We start from the raw sequence: 13,991 nt of genomic DNA, 5'->3' as shown, positions 1-13,991 counted from the left end.
CAACATGAGGAAGGGAAGTAGTGATGGGAGGAGGAGAGCACTGATACTTGCAGTCTCCATATAGTGCCAAAATGCTAGTTCTCTAGTTGGATGGCCACTTTCAAAAATCCCAAAGGCTATTTGGAGCCAATCAAGACACAATTTTGAAAGCCATAAAGAAGTTGGAATAATTCTCATTCTGTCCACATGCTTAATCCGTAGTAAATTATCTGCTATATTGAGTAAGGGTATTAAAATAAACAGATACACAGAAACACTAAACAGAGTTACACTAGAAAGTTACAGGAACTTAACCAGTCTGATAAAGGATGGTACACTTCACAACAAAAGAATGAAGATTTAAGAATATGCTATTGAAATGACTTAGATTTAGGGAACTGGATCTCCCTGATTAAACTAAAGCAGAGTTTCCTCTGAAAATATTACTGCTATTTTTGAGAATTTGTTTGAGACTACATTTATTCATCTTCTGAGCAGGGTATAAAAACACGAGACAAAATAACTAGAGAAAGTGGTCTCTTCTCTCCACAAAAAAAACTCTAAAAATAGAAAACATTTTCACTTTTGAAAATTATCTTTTGATTAAAAAAAAAAATTAAACTTAAAAACATTTTGGTCTGGCTTTGATTAGGAAAATGCAGACTCTCTCCATTTGTTAATTCTTTACCCTCCCCCTTTTTCCTCTGGTAAAAAAGTAGAGGGAGCAAAAAAGTGCAAGAAATTGGGGAACACACTTTCTCTCAATTTTTAAACATCCCAACAATTTTTCAGCAGAAAAAAGGGGGGACAATTAAATTAGTAAATAAGTGTGTATGGGGAAAAACTTTAAAAAGTGTTACTTTGTGTCACTTTCTCTGATTTAAAGAGCGAGAAAAGTTAAAAGTAAAAAATGTTACTTTTTTTTTTAAATTTTCTTATTTTTCTAGTTGGAAAAAAAAACAGATAGGAGGCATTTCTCCCCAATGATCAAAAATTTCAGTTTTCCAAACAAAAATTTTTAAGTTTGAAATAAAAAATTCAAAATTTAAATCAAAAACATTTTTCCACAAAAAATTGTTTTCAACCCCCAAGTTTCACCAAAAATATTAAACTCTTGTTCAAAGCCGATACTTGGTACAGTTTCCTTTCCATAGGCAGGCTGCTAGCAGGTTTAAAGAACAAAATCCTTCACTGGGATGTTTTTGATCCTCCTCTCATATTAAGGGTAAAAATTCTGCTGCTTGATAGTGAAAAAACTTTTTGAGAATCTTAATACCACCCAGAGAGAAAGGAACAATATTTTGCATTTATGTCTTGTCTTATTTTACAGTTTCCAAAGTGCTTCACAAATAGATATACGAACTACAAACAGGGATGATTTCATCCACCACTGAAATACAGCTCTATCCACTAATTTAGGTAGGCACAAAAGGAAATTATTTACTTGTAATTTTTGTTCTCTGAAGAAACCCTCCACTTGACTCTCTCTTTTGAGTCTTATTATTATAGTGGGAGCAGAAATGACCCTTAAATTTTGGTTGCCTAACACTTGCCATTACAAAAAATTCTTCAGACTGTTGTTTTGACTTGCAACAAGCCTTTGAAATTTGGCATGAGGGTATAGTTCTGGCTTTAAGGTGATGTCCTTTGGTGACCCTATGTAAATTGGTAATATGCTGTGTATATTGGTAATGAGCTTTCTTGTGTTCTGCTCATTTTGTCTTAAATTGATACCAGTAACTCCAAATGTGAGCAATGTGCCTGTACTGCCCCACTTCAGTGTGCCACACACAGGGTTCCTCTAGAAGGGACACAGAATGAACAGATAATCCTCTTCTTGCTGTCCCTCAAAGTATCCTTTGGCCTAGATGAAGGTGCAATGGGCATGGCATCTGGTGAACATGAATTCCATATCACATTTTCTTCTACTGACTGTTATTAATTCTGAGCCCTTATTATTATTGATCAAGGCCTCACATCTCACTGAGAAATCACAGTCTGGGAATAGATTCCAGATTTCCAATATGGCTAACACAGCCTTCAGACAAAGAATTTGTCAAGTCTAAGTACTTAGCCATGTGGTCCATAAATAGGGCTATTCATACCTGTGGTAAGCTGCTGTTTCAGTATGTTATGCATATTCCTCTAATGACTGGTTCACAGTGAATAACCACCTTCTGCTTCATGCAGCTATTGTCACTTATCCTTTAGGGCAAGTGCTAAGGGTCTGTATTGTGCTCCTGAGTAACCAGTGTTCAAACCCCAAATATGATCTAGGGGGGCATGTTATAGTTGGACATTATTAGCATTATTGGTTAAGCACTCAAAAGTTAGAAAATGTCAGAATTAAGGTTCAACCATACGTACAACCATAATTTGACCCTTTTCCACCTATGCATGGTGCAATAATTAATCAATTGATCAAATACAATTTTTTCAATGTCTCCTTGCTCATTTGGTGCACAGAATGGATCTGCTCTGGAAATTAATCTGGATTGTGTAAATCATGAGACAGCTGTCTATAAGATTCCTGCCTTATTTGTTGCAGACGTTGGAAGGTAGTAGCAAATGATTTAGGGGACTGTATAAAAAGAAAGGATGGTTTCATGGTAAGGCAGATGATCACCCCTCTAAAAAAAGTGGATTTTATCACTGCTTTTGCCACAGAGTTCCTATTTGATGCTAGAAAAATTACTTAAACCCATTTTTTTCACAGGTGGTCACTAACTGAATGTTCCTCATTATCTGAATGCTCAAGACGCTGGGTCTGATTGTCAGAGGTTCTGAACAGTCACAACTGCTTATTGTATTCTGTACAGGATGTTATACTGCACTAATCACAGTAGTATCCAAGCACCTTCCAGCAGTGCATTAAGCAATGTAATTAACATGTTTGTCCTCTCATCTTCTCTACAGTGTGTGCATTTGGTTTTTTTACTTAGTTGTTTACACACACACACACACCTTGTATGTTTATAGTACAGAAGACAAAGTCAAATAAATGCACCTTGCACTTGGAGCAGAAGGCGGTGAAGTTTGCAATGGTCCTATAGTGCCTAGGGGAGTTCATTCCACAATCTTGAGCTAGCCCCTGAGAAAGCTCTGTCTTCTGCCTAGAAGAGCTTTACCCTTATTTTAGAATGGGGGGGGGGCAAACTTTTTGGCCTGAGGGCCACATCGGGGTGTGAAATTGTATGGAGGGCTGGGTAGGGAAGGCTGTACCTCCCCAAACAGCCTGGCCCCCACCCCTATCCACCCCCTCCCACTTCTCACCCTGTCTCCCTCAGAACCCCCAACCTATCCAACCCTCCCCTACTCCTTGACCCCCCCACCCCTAACTGCCCAGACCCCTATCTACACCCACACCCCCTGCTCCCTGTCCCCTGACTGCCTCCCAGGACCTCCTGCCCCTTATCTAACCCCCCCAATTCCCTTACCATGCCACTCAGAGCGGCAGGACTAGCTTATTGGAAAGCCTGGGAGATGGGCGGGCACAAGCCGCATTGTCCATGCAGCAGTATAACTGTGGGGGAGGGGCTGGGGGCTAGCCTCCCTGGGCAGGAGCTCGGGGCCGGACAGGACAGTCCCGCAGGCCGGATGTGACCCGTGGGCCATAATTTGCCACCACTGTTTTAGAAAGTTCCATTGCGCCAGAGGAGCAAAGTTATCAACCACACTCTTTATCCTGGAGCTCTAGGTAATCTTTTAGACCCTCAGGGCACAGGCTATTGAGCACCTTGGGGATAATGGCTGAGACTTTGAACTGGTCAACAGGAACTATGCTCTAAACCCTAAGTGCTATAATACGCTACATTCCCTGAAAAAGTCAGACTATATACTTCTTTTGACATTAATATATCTGGCCTTGTTACCCATCTGTAAAATGGGAATACTACAACCTAACCCTCACATGGGTGTTACAAAGATAAATTAGTGTTTCTCACACAGAGATTATAGTGATGAAAACCCTAAGTAAAGTCCCTAAGGAAATAATTTTGTATTCAGAGCAAGGTTTGAATAGCATGAATTAAATAAATGCTGAGGCACCAGCCATCTTGTACACTGAATAAGGAAGAGGTCCAGTGGAAAAAATATGTACATGTGTAATTAAAGACTATCATAATGCATATGCACACAAGGACAAATTAAGATTGCATTTTCTATCATTTGAGCTCTTGACTGTGCAACCTTAATGCTCTTTTAATGTAGCTTTCATACATTTATATACATGTATTTGACATATATTTGCAAATTTTATTAATGACTATAAACAGACAAGTAACTGAAGAATCCCATCTGCATTTCAAGCCATTGTTAAACTGACTGATGTGCTTTTAAGCAGCCACAGAGATCTTGTATTTAAGTGTTACATTATTTAAGCATCTCATAACACAGCAACAAGGGCCTGCTGTAAGCTTCAACCTGCCAGTCTGTTCTATCTGTGCCTACAGTCTAGGGTCTCGCCTTCCAGTATGGAGAGTGACATTTTCAATGTTTGATTTTAAAATTCCTTTATAAAGAAGCATATATTGTTCCTGTGCTGGGCACCACAGGATAGTGTAATGCTCCTCATTTTAGCCAACAAGAGTCCTTTCCCCACCTCTACCCCCTCTTAGCTACTTTCCTCCAGCATTCAGTGGCTTCAGCAAATCACAAGCTTTAAAAGCTGCTCATGTACTATGGTGATGGGGGTAGTATATGAACCTGAATAGAATAGGGAGACAGCAAGGAGAAAGCAAAGGGAGCTGTCTAGCTGAGATCCTCAGAGGACAGGAGGGTCAGGGATCCAGATGGTAGCAAGGTATAGCAGTAAAACAGAGGGGGGCTGGGTGTGGAGGAGCCAGGAATAAGAGGGAAAGACAGGAACAGAAGGGACATAGGGAATAAGAACAGAGGAAAAAGGCTCATGACAGAGGTGCATGGTGCTCAGGCTGCCAGGGAAAAAGTTAAGGGTGCAGCTGCGTAGAGGTGCGAGAGTGCTATAAGCAAAAATCAGTGAGGGTCCAGGAGCTTAAGGGTAATTTGAGAGGTGATACTGGCAGTGCAGGAAGTGAATTGGAGGCTGGGGTGCGAAGACAGGCTTGCTGTATATGGGGAAAGAGTGGGCTGAGGCAAACCCTTGACAGCAACGAGCAGAAGGGGCTTAGAAGCATAGGCAGAGCTAGGATGTGCAGGGAAAAAGAAATTAAGTGGAGAGTGAGGAGTGGAGAATGATTTAGAAGGGAGTGGGGAACACTGGGTGATTGGAATTCACTGAGGAGTGTTTGGAGGCAGATAATGAGAAGAGGTGGAAACTGCAAGAGAAGGAATGTATATGGTTCAGAGGTAACAAAGGTAAGGTGATAACGAGGGGACAGTGCACAGGACGAAGGGTGAGGAGATGGGAATGGAAAGAGCGTTGATGGGTGAGTAGTGGTAAAGGGAGTAGAGAGTATGAGGGGATAAAAAAGTTGAAGACAAGTGAAAAAGAAAAAGGATAGTCAGAACAAAAATGTGAGAAGTAAAGATGGCTAGTTAGTACAAGGAAAGTGGACTTAAAGGAAACAAGCTGAAAAAGGAGACAGAAAAATTCATCAAAATGTACCACAGACGGTAGGGCAGGTGAGAAAGAGACCACCATCACAAGGAGAAGGGGAGTATAGTATAGTTGGGGTGTTTTTATTTATTTTGTAGAAATCATAATTCTGGGGTAGGTGTGTCAGCTACAGTTTCTTCTCCCAATACTTTGAACCTCCATCTATACTACAAATATATAACCACGAGAGCTGGTTGAAATTTTTCCGTACTTTTAATAAAAGGTACTGCTAATGTATTAAGTATTTCTTGCTTTATTAGCAGAATTATTTCCAGGGTTCTAAATGTTAGTGTTAGCAATTTTACATAGCCAGAGAGAGAGAGAGAGGTAGTAATATTATATCATGAATGCCTTACTTATGGAAAAGTGAACATAGGCATCTTTAAAGTCAAGACCTGCAAACCAATACTGAGTTGAAGGAAAATATTTTCTAGACAAATCATACAGAACTTTTATTTTCTAAATATTTAATTTTCTTAGTGATACCATGCAATAACCATGTGATTATAATTATTTTAGTGGTTGTAGTCCCAGATTAATAAAGGCACATTAGATTTTCTTGTTCCCTCATGGTGTCATTATAGGGCGTAGTTAAGGTTCTTTGGGAACCCTAATTGTGCATTTATTCTATACATTAATATGTTTTGATTTCTTTTAGGTCTATCCGTCTCTCTGAATTTCATGGGATAATATAAATTGGTTTTGGCTGGATATGAACGGGTCCACCGGGAGAGTACCCCACCTGCAGAACATGATGCTGATCACCTCCAAATGGAGAGACCACTCGTGGCAAGACAAGAAGGTCCCACTGAGGCAATCTGCAAAAACATTCCTGCCCCAGGGGAGGTGCGTGGTTATGAGATGGATGTCATGTTGCACATTGAAGTCCCATAGCCCGAGGGCTTCCAGGCAAAGGGCAGATGACCTGGTTCCGCCTTGCTTGTTGATATAGAAAATAGCCACTATATTGTCCGCCAGGACCTGAGCCACTCTGCTCTCCAGGTGAGGTAGAAAGATGCATCAGGCCAAGCAGACCGCTCCGAACTCTCTGACATTGATGTGTAGTGAACAATCGAGGCGGAACCAACAACATTGCGTGCTGAAATAGCCTAAGTGGGCTCCCCAACCCAGGTCCAAAGCACTGGGGATGAGGGTCACCGACAGCAGGGGGGCTGTCAATGGACTCTTTCCAGCACCAATGCAGGGTTTTGCCACCATACTAGTGACGACCAAACACGGTCCAGGACCTTGACTACATGTTCCATGCAGTGTCTGTTGGCAACGTAGACCAACACCAGCCACGCCTGCAGCGGCCTGAGGTGGAGTCATGCGTGCCAAACCACATAAGTACAGGCTGCCATGGGGCCCAACAGCTGCAGGCATGTGTAAGCAGTGGTGAGAGGGTGAACCTATATACACGAGATCAGGTCCACCATGGCCTGGAACTGGGCCTTAGGGAGGAAAGCCCTGGCTGGGGTAGAGTTGAGGGTAGCTCCAATGAACTCTCTGAGCTGCGTCCAGACTAAGGTTTACTTTGTCTCGTTTATCATTAGCCCCAGGTCGCGACAGGTGGAGTAAACCAGGTCGAGATGACACCATACCTGATCCCAGGATCAGCCTTTTATTCTTTTTTTATCTTTCTATTTATTATTATTTAGTCATCGAGATACAGGTTAATCTGCATGCCTTTACGCCTCAGGCAAGTGGCCACTGGCACTTCATAAACACTTTGGTGCCAACGAGAGGCTAAAGGGTAGTGCCACAAATTGAAAATGGCAGTGGCCCAACAAAACACGGAGGAAATACCTCTGCCCCGGGAAAATGGAACTTTAACTTCTTGAGGGACTTGTTGAGGGATCACAGGTCTAGAATGAGTCTGAGGCCTCCTTTGGTTTCAGAAATAACGGGAGAACAACCCTTTCCCTCTCATGTCTGGTAGGGCCTCCTCCAGTGTCCCCAGGTGCAGGAGGTTCTCGACCTCTTGTACTAGTAGTTGCTCGTAAGAAGGGTCCCTAAAGAGGGACAGGGAAGGGGGTGCGAGGGAGGGTTGGCCACCAATTGCAGGGTGTAGCCCTAAAAAATTGGGTTGAGCACCCAGCTGAGGTCAGCCACGACCAGGCCAGCTGGAACGGACTTAGAGGGTCAAGGAAAAAGCAGGGGAATAGATCCTGGGCAGTGGCTGAGGTGCTGTCCCTGGGCGCATCCTCAAAACGCCCACTTCTGGCTATCCTGATCTCAAGAGGGGCCAGGCTTGGCAGAGAAGCAAGATGACGGGTGCCATAGCTTAAACCCCTTGTCTTTCTCCTTTCTGCAGGAGCTGGACCGAGGGACACCCCACAGAGGTGGCAGAGGAGGCAGCAGTTGGAATGGCTTTCTAGCCTGTTGAGGGGTGTGCCCTAGGACCGGAGGCTGACATGGGAGTCTTTAAGGCCATGGAGCCGAGAGTCGGATAGCTCCAATAAGAGCCCTGCTCCTTCAAATGGGAGATCCTGGAGGGTAGTCTGCATATCCTGGGATAGCCCGAAGGACTGTAACCAGAAGCTGTGCCTCATGTGCCACAGAGGCGACCACCCTGGCTGCTGAGTCCACAGTGTCCCATGACATCTAGAGGGCCCCTTTGCCCCTGCTTTGCCTTCATCCACTATGGTGGCACACTTCTGGGCTTGGTCCTGTGGAAGTCACTCCTTGAACTTGCTGATGGAGTCCCACAAGTTAAAATTGTACCTGCCTAGCAGGGCCTGATGGTTAGACACCCGAATTTGTAGGCTGGCCCTTAAATAAACTTTTCTGCTAAATAAGTCTAGTCTTTTGATGTCATTATTTTTGGGGGTACCACTGGCCTAGCCCTGCTTGTCCCTTTCGTTGATGGCAGACACTACCAGGGACACCGTAGGAGGGTGGGAATACAGGTATTCAAATCCCCTTGTTGGGACAGAATATTTCTTTACAGCTTTCTTGGAGGTAGGCAGAATGGAAGAGGGGGTCTGCCACACCAACTTGGCAATTTTCAGGACCCCTGGGTGCACGGGCAATGCAACCTGAGCTGGGGTGAAGAAGGGTATGACGCTGAAAAGGTAGCTGGACTCCTCCACTAGCTCCTCGACCTCCAGGTTCCGGTTAGCAGCCACCCTTTTGAGCAGTGCCTGGTGCTCCTTGAAATCATATGGGGGAATGCTCACTTGCAAGGGGCCCACCACCACCTCGTCCAGGGATAATGAAGATGACTGTACCACGGGGGAGGGGCGGCTTCCCCTGGCCTGTCCAGGGATGGCTCCTTACACATCCCACTGTGCTGCTCCTGGGTCAGACGCTGCACCATGCTCCAATGCCAGTGCCAGCTGGGCCAGAGGCAGTTTGTCTGATGCGGCCTGGGAGGAATGGTGGGAATACGGGATAGGCATGACGGGACATTGGCAATTCAGCTCTCCTAGGTGAGGGACTGAACTCTCCCTCCAGCTCAGACCACTGCCCTTCCAGTGACCAGGACGCAGCCATAGATGCCCGAGTCTGTCGGCTAACTCTTGTTGGCGACTGATAAGGAAAGGTCAAGGAACAATGTCTGCCTGAAGAGCGGTACCAGAGTGATGGAGACTGGTGCAATGTTCCTGCACCGAGGGGGATCAATGCAAGGTGGATTGCCTAAGTGATGGTGATTTGCATCACGGCGATCTCTGGCGGGAGGCCTGCTGGTACCACAGATACGGGGATCGGTGTCATAATTCAGGCATCCCGTGCCTCGCAGGTGCCGATGTTGGTGTTAGAGACCTGAGTCTTCTACCCACAGATCAAGGCTGTGGTGCCAGGGTCCTAGGTCGCAGTGACAGGAATCTACGCCTGTGGTCCAGGGATGCTCTGTTACTTTGGAGCGAGGTCCCATAACCATCTTGCCCTTAGAGGTCTGGGCCTTAACTGGGTTCATCGCCTGGCTTGGCATCTGCGGTGCTGGTCAGCCTACTTAGTCCTTGGCACAAGTGGCCCTACGAAGGGCTGGGATCCCGACATTCCCGGGAGTCAGAAGCAGATCCCTGGCTGGGCTAGGGGGTCTGACCACAGCGATGCCCTAGTATAGCTCCAGGGTGAGCACGTGGCCTAACAGGCCCTTTGCCCATAGCCCCTTTGTCCTGCAGTGGCAACAGACCCTTCAGCTTCAGCCACTTCTTTGTCACCGGCAAAGGAGAATAATACTGGGCAGATTCCAGTGCCAGCAGTGCAGGGCGTGCCGACACCAAAGTAGTAGGTGTGGAGTCCAACCAGAAGGGCTCCAAGGCAGGATGAAGCACAGCCTCCATGAGGAGGGCCCTCAAGTGGATATCCCGTTTCTTTTGAGTTCAAGGGCAAAAGTTCTGCAGATTCTGCACTTGTCTTTTCTGAGTGATTCCCCCAGACACTTCAAACAGCTATTGTGGGGGTCACTAATGGGCATCAGCCAGGTACATAATGAACATGGCTTAAAGCCTGGGGAATGGGGCATGCCCCACTCTGTGGCGAAGTCCCAGCCAGGACTCTAAAGCTTAATGGTCAAACCAAGTACCTGAAGACTAACTACAAAGGAGGCAGAACAATGGGCTGAAAGAACCGTGAGCACTCTTGCAATGCAAGACAAGGCAGTCCAACCACCCATCACGGACGGTAAGAAGGAACTGAGAGGGTGTAGGTCGGTGGCACCTGATATACCAAAGCATAAGCGCGACAATCAAGGGGGTGCCGCAGCCAACCCTACAGATCCCACTAAGACAAAAGTCTCCGACAACTACAGGTGGACGTGCACACACCTAGAATGGAATCATCATGAACAAGCACTTGAAGAAGAACCACTGTTAACCATTTGCCACATTAACAATTGATCATATATTCCTATTCTTTTTCTCTTAGTCTTTAATCTGTGACAGTACTTTAGTTCTCACACCATATGTCCTGGCTTCCTTAATAGCCTCTTGTGGAAGTTCAGATAAATGCCAACTCATTCTCCTTTATACACTCCTTTCTTCATATGTTCAAAGGATTTGACTAGATTATGATCACATTTTCATTTACGAAAGCCATGCTGATTTGTCACTATCATATTTCTCTAGGTCTTTTTAATTCTTTTATTCATTAATTATATTTCCAACCAATTACTTTGATACTGAAGTAAAGACTGCTGCTATCTTTTATAAAGACATGGGGAATTATAGAAGTAAAACACCTGCAACTCTCCAATCCTCTCATATAATAGCTGATTATAATGAGACATTGCATATTTTTGTTAGCAGTGCAGCCACTTCATTCTTAAAGTGCTTCAGTATATTTCATCCCAGTAATTTGTTGATACTCAATGCGAGAGTGTGTTTCACACTTCCTCTTTTGGTACTTCAATCTAGGACAGTATGTCTTTATTAACTGAAAAAAATCGGATGCAAGGTACAGATTCATATATTCATACATTTTAAGGTGAGAAGGGACCATTATGATAATCTAATTTGACTTCCTCCACCATACAGGTAAAAGAATCTCACGCTAATCATCAGCCTGAGCTATATGATATAATTTAGAAAGCTATCCAATAAGATTTAAAGACTTCATATGATAGAAAATTCACCACAGCTCAAGGTCAATTGTTCCAATGGTTAATTACGCTTGCTGTTTAAAAAAAAAAGAAAAAAGTGCCTTATATCTAGACTGAATCTGTCTAGCTTCACCTTACAAACTCTGGATCTAATTATCTCTTTTTCTGCTATATTATAGTGTGCGTACCCTACCCAACACACTCTATATTATGAACACTGATGCACATAAATCAGTTACCTCTCTGCAATATCTTTATCTTAGCTGTACCCTTTGCTCCCTGGAGTTCTAGCAGACCCATTCTCTTGCAGGCTTCGGGCTTCCAATATCTGATCTTGAGATTTACTTTCACTCCTCCTAATTTCCATTTTACCTACCATTCTTCTGAGACATTTTGAGATTTTGTAGCCACCACTAAAACCTGGATGACTGCTGGCTCAGCTCATATACTGGCCACATATTTTTGATCTAGTGTTGGAGCAGAGAATAAAAGTAGGGCAACTGGAAATTTGATTCTGCTCATTGGCTACTCATTATCTCCTGTGATCTGAGATTGGTGCACAGAGTGTTTTGATGGTCTTCCGCCTGAGATTATTGAAAACTGATTATTTTCAGAGTCTGAGGAAAATCAACCATTCTACTTAATACTTGATAGGACCTTACCGTGATCTTTTGTCCTCAAAAAGAAAAGGAGTACTTGTGGCACCTTAGAGACTTAGTCTTAGACTTAGTCTTAGACCTTTCTTTTTGCGAATACAGACTAACACGGCTGCTACTCTGAAACCTTTTGTCCTCAGTTACTGCTTAGTTGCCCCTACGCATTCTTTTCCATAGTTTTGTCCTCATAGGTCACAATGATTTACAGGTGACATGCAATAACTGAAGATGGAGGGAACGTGACTAGGGCTCCGATAGTTGAATTCACATTCTAAATCTCAATAGTTGCATGAAAAGATTTTTTTTTATGTAGTTTATTCCATGACTGTGGCGAAGGTAAAGTTTCTTTACATTTACAATTGTGCCTGATAAATTTGACAGTGGACTTCCCTTGAATAACAGACAGCCTAATTAAACATAGCTCTCTTCATTCGGTAAACTACATGACTTCCTTTCACTGTGAAGAAACTGTGTTACTTTCTAGATAAAATCAAGCAGATTCAGACTGAATGCCTGCTTTCATGGACATAGAACAATATTTGGAAGAGACAAACATTAATTCTTCTCTTCTCTAGTTTAGATCACTGTTGTTGGTGAGATACTAGGGATACTTTATCGCACAAGTGCTATGGACCCATCTCTTTTCTTCTGGTGAAGGCCATGAGGGAAGAGTTAGGGTCAGGGTTGATGGAGATTATCAACACCTTATTTGGGTAGAAGAGATTACCAACTTCTATCAAGGATGGTGTATGGACAATCACCCCAAAAAACATTACCTGATGTTGACAATCATTTAGCATCTAACCTTTTCTGATTAAGTATCAGAGGGGTAGCCATGTTAGTTGGGATCTGTAAAAGCAGCAAAGAGTCCTGTGGCACCTTATAAACTAACAGACGTATTGGAGCATAAGCTTCCATGAGTGAATACCCACTTCGTCGGATGCATGTAGTGGAAATTTCCAGAGGCTGGTATAACTATGCAAGCAAGAATCAGGCTAGGGATAATGAGGTTAGTTCAATCAGGGAGGATGAGGCCCCCTTCACACCTTAACTGCTAGAACACCAAGGGAGGAGAAACTGCTTTTGTAGTTGGCTAGCCATTCACAGTCTTTGTTTAATCCTGAGCTGTTGGTGTCAAATTTGCAAATGAACTGAAGCTCAGCAGTTTCTCTTTGAAATCTGGTCCTGAAGTTTTTTTGCTGCAGGATGGCTACCTTTAAATATGCTATTGTGTGTCCAGGGAAGTTAAAGTGTTCTTCTTCAAGTTTTTGTATATTCCCATTCCTAATATCTGATGTGTCCATTTATCCTCTTACGTAGGGCAGTGGTCCCCAACCTTTCTGTGGGAATAGCATATTCTTGTTCCCAGAAGACTGTGGCAGGCTCCTGACACCCCGCCGCCGAAACGTGGCAGCGGCAAGAAGTGTCGCCGCCGAACTGCCGCTGAGAAATGGCAACGCGTCTCGGCAGCATTTTGGTGGCGCAGTGTCCTAAGGGCGCACGCACCTGCCCCGCAAGCACCGCGTTGGGGACCCCTGACGTAGAGACTGTTCAGTTTGGCCCCTGAACATAGCAGATGTACATAGCAGAGGGGCATTGCTGGCACATGATGGCGTAGATTACATTGGTGAACGTGCAGGTGAATGAACCAGTGATGGTGTGGCTGATCTGGTTAAGTCCTGTGATGGTGTCACTGGTATAGATATGTGGGCAGAGTTGGCATCGAGGTTTGTTGCATGGATTGGTTCCTGAGTTAGAATTACTATGGTGTGGTGTGTAGTTGCTGGTCAGAATATGCTTCACCTATTGGAATACATATAAGCAATCACTCAAAGAACCACCTCAGGGTTATGAACTGACCAGTCAACCACACCTCTCATTTGGAACTGGAAGTACACAATTGGACGGCATAGCAGAGACAGACCCCCCCCCAAAAAAGCAAATACAGTACAGTACTGTGTTAAATGTAAACTACTAAAAAAAAGGGGGGGAGTTTAAAAGAAAAGATATGACAAGCTAAGGAAACTGTTTCTATGCTTATTTCATTTAAATTAAGATGGTTAAAAGCAGCAATTTTCTTCTGCATAGCAAAATTTCAAAGCTGTATTAAGTCAATGATCAATTGTGAACTTTTGAAAGAACCATGATGTTTCGTTCAGAGTTATGAACATTTCAGAGTTATGAACTACCTCCATTCCCAAGGTATTCGTAACTCTGAGGTTCTACTGTAGTTAAA

At 43.9% G+C, this 13,991-nt stretch overlaps 1 protein-coding gene and 1 long non-coding RNA gene across 5 annotated transcripts in view; both read right to left on the bottom strand.

Moving 5' to 3' along the window:
* STAG1 (stromal antigen 1) overlaps nt 1–13,991 on the bottom strand; it is a 379,263-nt gene that overhangs the window by 239,466 nt on the left and 125,806 nt on the right. The window lies entirely within an intron of this gene.
* Nucleotides 11,194–12,649, bottom strand: LOC122455907. The gene is made up of 2 exons (XR_006274417.1): nt 11,883–12,649; nt 11,194–11,767 (listed from the first exon to the last, which is right to left on the bottom strand). It is a non-coding gene; the product is annotated as an uncharacterized LOC122455907 (long non-coding RNA).

Source organism: Dermochelys coriacea, chromosome 9 (assembly GCF_009764565.3).
Source record: "Dermochelys coriacea isolate rDerCor1 chromosome 9, rDerCor1.pri.v4, whole genome shotgun sequence".
NCBI lineage: Eukaryota > Metazoa > Chordata > Testudines > Dermochelyidae > Dermochelys > Dermochelys coriacea.
This window is presented reverse-complemented; position numbering and strand designations above follow the sequence as displayed.